A 4,756-nucleotide genomic window follows, 5' to 3' on the forward strand; every position below is an offset into this window, starting at 1 on the left:
TCTCCTCAGTTGCTATTTAGCTCATCTGTCGTCAAAAATTATGGCAACCGAAGTCCTTCTCTTCTTTTTTCAACTGTCATCGGCTAAGGAGGGTGCTCTTTGCCACCTTGTTATGTTTAGGTCCACCTCTATTCTTCTCGTCTTTGTCTGTCTTCGCTACTCAAAATTCGTGTTCATGCCGTGGGTGGGTGTGAAAGCTGAATCCTGACATTGGAGTGCTACTCGTAAGTCCTTTACTTTTTGATCTGTTTGTATTGGCTTTGCTCTTCTTTCTGATTTATGCATCATACTAGAATTTCTTCCTTGTTCTACTGTATGTCCCGTCTCTTTCCTTGTCTTTGTCAATGTTTAGGGTTAACGTGAGAAGCCTTGAGCTATCCTTTTTGATGATTCTATGCGTGAGTGTCTGAGTGGATAATTAAATTTGCTAAGTGTGTGTCTCTCTTTGCTGAATATGTGTGTGTGGGTAAGGACAAATTGTTACAACAAAAAAAATAAATAAATAAAATTTAATGATCATTTTCTCTATTTCTGTGGCTGTGACCGCGTGGATGAGCTGAATTTATTAGAGTCTTGGTGCTGTTGAATTGTTAGAAGAACTTTGGGATGGGATTTGAAGAGAAGAATTGAGTATTAAAATTTTAAAATTCATGTATGTAAGATGTTTGATAAAATGCCTCTTAGAAAAGTCTTGTTTGATGATACATTTTTTTGCTCAAATTTTAGTAATTATGGTGAGAGGAATGATTGACTCAAACACTATTCAGTTGAGCTTAAGTTGAAGGTGGCAAAGAAATTTGATAATAAAATATTCTTTGAATATATATGGCTGTTGAGAAATTGTTGGTTAAAATTATGAATTTTTTTTCTTTTTATCTACTGTGAGTAATTTGAAGTTGGGAGATGATTTTCTTTGAATATGAAAGTTGATTTATGTTGAAGAAGAAGTTTGATTAATTTAAACATGCATTGACATTGAAAAATTTATAGAAAATGATTAGGATAAGATTTAGATAAAAGAACCTAAATTTATTAGTTAAAGAGTTCATGTTTGCAAAATGTTGATACAATGTTTGAGAAAAGCGGAGATTGAGGTTAATTTGTGATACCTCTTTGGAATTTTGGATTTAAGTCTTGAATAATAAAGTTTATAAATGAATAACAATAGTATTACTTGAGTACTAGGAATTTAAAGGTCAAATATCATACTAGAAGACTAGCTGACAGTAAGTTATACACTTGAAAACTCTACAGATAAGTGGATAGCGTCCCAACAAATTTATCAATTAATTTTTTTTACTGAAATTTATTTTGTTACTTTGATTATTTCAATAGTAATTATGTTGATTAGTGAATACTTTGTTAATTAAATTTCTTCCTTTTTAAGTTTTAAGATGGTGGTGAAAAAAAAAACAATTCATCATAGCATATGAATGTCTTATCCCTTATGAGATATCCTTTTAGGATTAATAAAATTCTTTTTCATTAGTATTGATAATTTTTGATTATTCAATAAATGCAAGCATGAGCGTTGGATATGAAAATTGATTTTAGTAAGTTTTAATGATTAAAAGTATTCATGGGAGTGTGATTTTGAGAATGAGAACTGTATCTTGAAAGTGATGATTTTCTCGCATGTTTGAAAATAGTTTTAAAAAGGGACTTTATACAGAACATTGGTTGCTAACGGCTCCGTTAGCCCTTGGCCCACTATGGTATACCTAGCTAGCAACGTGTTTATAGGAGGTGCTAGCCCCATGTGATGGCCAATGCATGTAGAATGGAGAGATGGTTATTCGTGAGCATCATACTCACGTTTGTTTCATGGTTTCAAGTCACATTTGGTTAGCATTACCTTCATGGACTGTGTGTCCACGTTTGTTTTGTGGCTTTGGCTGCATTTGGTTACTTACCCTCGTGGACTGTATGTGTATGTTTGTTTTCGTAGTAAGAGCCATATTTGGTTATTTATCCCTGTGGACTGTGTGTCCACGTTTGTTAATTATTTTGATAAATCTCTATAATTATGAATCCAATTATTTAATGATTTTATATTCCATTGATGTTGTCACACCCCCGAAAATAGAACATGTTTGGCACAGAATATAGAGATAATACCGTTATCCTAAAAGTCTTCACTCAAGAAAACTCTAATTTATAAGCCATGAAGACCTTTGATAATAAATTAAGCCATCCTCAATACAAACCATACGAACAAAAGATTTAATATTTTACAAAACAGTAGTAGCAACAAGGAATTTTCTTCCGATCAGTAAATATCAAAGTAAAGTTTGAAATAATTACATAAATTAAGAGACAAACAATTTTTATAAAAAAAATTTAATAAACTTCATAATAAAATGGCTCAATAAAATTTTAAATAAACTCTCAAATCATTGAACTATCATAATAAATGAAAATATCACTTAATTTCAAGAAAGCACATAAATGAAATAAATATTTATAAACAAATTACTAAATAAAAACCAATGGTATATAAAATCATCAAATGATTGGATTCATAATTATAGGGACTTATCAGAACAATTAACAAACGTGGACACACAGTCCACGAGCGTAAACCAAACTGTCACGTCCCGAAATATAGGAATGACCAGTGAGGGATGTACACTTAAACGCCCATCCCTTAAAACTTCAATGAAGGAAAGTTCTAAAATAATACATTTGACTTACTATCTGCTTAATTATACACATGTAAATTTACTTTTCACACAATTAAAATATCAACCTTTTTGTAAAAGTTTTGACAACACCTCACACATAAGTAGAATCTCTTAAAATCTTTACAACAAAAATTTTACAATTTATACCTAGCAATATGGAATTCCATTCCTCAGTAATAGATAGACAATATAACAAAAAAAATTAAGACCCTAACTATAGTCTATGTGGAGCACCTAACTATATTTTCATGACAAAATTCATAAATTCATATTTTCATAAATAGGAAATATTTACAGAACAAATCTCCACCAAGCTTAGCAAAAATTCTCTTATTGAAAGTAGGACGTACAGTGTCAGCTACACTATCTGAGACCAAAATAACTTTCTAGTGAATAACGTCTCAATGATAAATAATTGAACATAAAATAAGAAAAATTTAAAGCAATTATGTAAGTTAAACAGATAATGATTTTTATAAAAAAATATTTTAATAAATTTTGAAATAAAAGAAATTTATATAACTTTAAATAAAATCTTGAACCATTTAATTTTCAAATTAAATGTCACTATCACTTGCTTTCAAAGAAGAAAATAAATGAAATAAATAAATATTAAATAAATTACTAATTAAATCCCACAAGATACAAAATTACCAAGTAATCAAACTCATATTTGTAGGGACTTATCAGAACATGTAACAAACGTGGACACACAATCCACAGGGTAAATAACCAAACACGGCTTATGCCACGAAAACAAACATAGTCCATGAAGATAAGTAACCAAACGTAGCCAAAGCTACGAAACAAACATGGACACACAATCCATGAGGGTACGAAACCAAATACAGCTTGAAGCCACGAAACAAATGTGAGTACGAAGCTCACGAATAACCATCCCTCCATTTTATGTGAGTTAGCCATCGCACGAGGCTAACATCTCCTATAGTGTACCATGGTGCGCCAAAGGCTAACAGAACTGCCGTTAGCAACTAGTGTTCTGTATAAAGTCCCTTTTTAAAATCATTTCTAAATATGTGAGAAAACTTTCACTTTCAAGACATAGTTCTTATTTTCAAAATCAAACTCACATGAATACTTTTAAGCATTAAAATTTTCTAGAATAAAATTTCATATTTAATGCTCATACATGCATTTATTGAATAATTAAAAAAATTTTCAAAGTCGAACTCGCATGAATCATTCTCTGTATCAATCCAATATTTGATAAAATAAAAATCTCATAATCAAAGTCCAAACTTGATCTAATTGATCAAATAACATTTCAAATTTGGTAAAGCTAATTTCTCAAAATAAAGTAATGTTAATCAACAAATATCTAATAATTACATTAATGCTATTAAAATGATTTTTTAAAAAATATAATATTACAGTAAAAGAAATTTTGATTAAAAAAAATCAGTTGGGATGCTATCAACTTACCTGATAAATGCCCAAAATAATAGTTTGTGCCTCATAAACCTCTCAATTGTCCTTTAACTACTCTATTACCTAGACAAGAATAACAATAAATTTCTTTAACAATAACTCAAGTAAATAAAACTACATCAATTATTCAACAACTTGATGTCTTGCCTAATGCATAATAAAGTTTGACTTATCCTTAAGCCATTAGTCATTTAAAATCTACATCCTTATTTTTTTTATTATTTTTTTTTCAAACCTACCACGTGCTTTTAGGCAAATTCCTTGATGATTTTCCTACCTTTAGTATAGAAAATAACTAGCTCTCATATTGTCATGTAATTCATGATACCTTCATCCCACTTGGTTATCTCAATAGATTGAAAGATCATCTCTTGTTCAAATACTTCCAATCACCAACTCTAAAATTCCGCTTCCCAATAACTCAATTCCTCATTAACAACTAGTTTAGACTTAAAGCATACCAAACCTCAATTTATTTATTTTGTTTATTTACTTTTTTCAATCCATTCAATACTTTACATGCTCACTTCTCTGTCCAATGATACAGCTTTTAAGAATTCAACTAATAACACATTAGCTTTATAATTGACAAAATCTCTTGTAACACTCAAATTAGACTCACA

Source organism: Prosopis cineraria, unplaced genomic scaffold (assembly GCF_029017545.1).
Source record: "Prosopis cineraria cultivar Desert tree isolate PC_DT_omini unplaced genomic scaffold, ASM2901754v1 PC2, whole genome shotgun sequence".
NCBI classification, from domain to species: Eukaryota; Viridiplantae; Streptophyta; class Magnoliopsida; order Fabales; family Fabaceae; genus Prosopis; species Prosopis cineraria.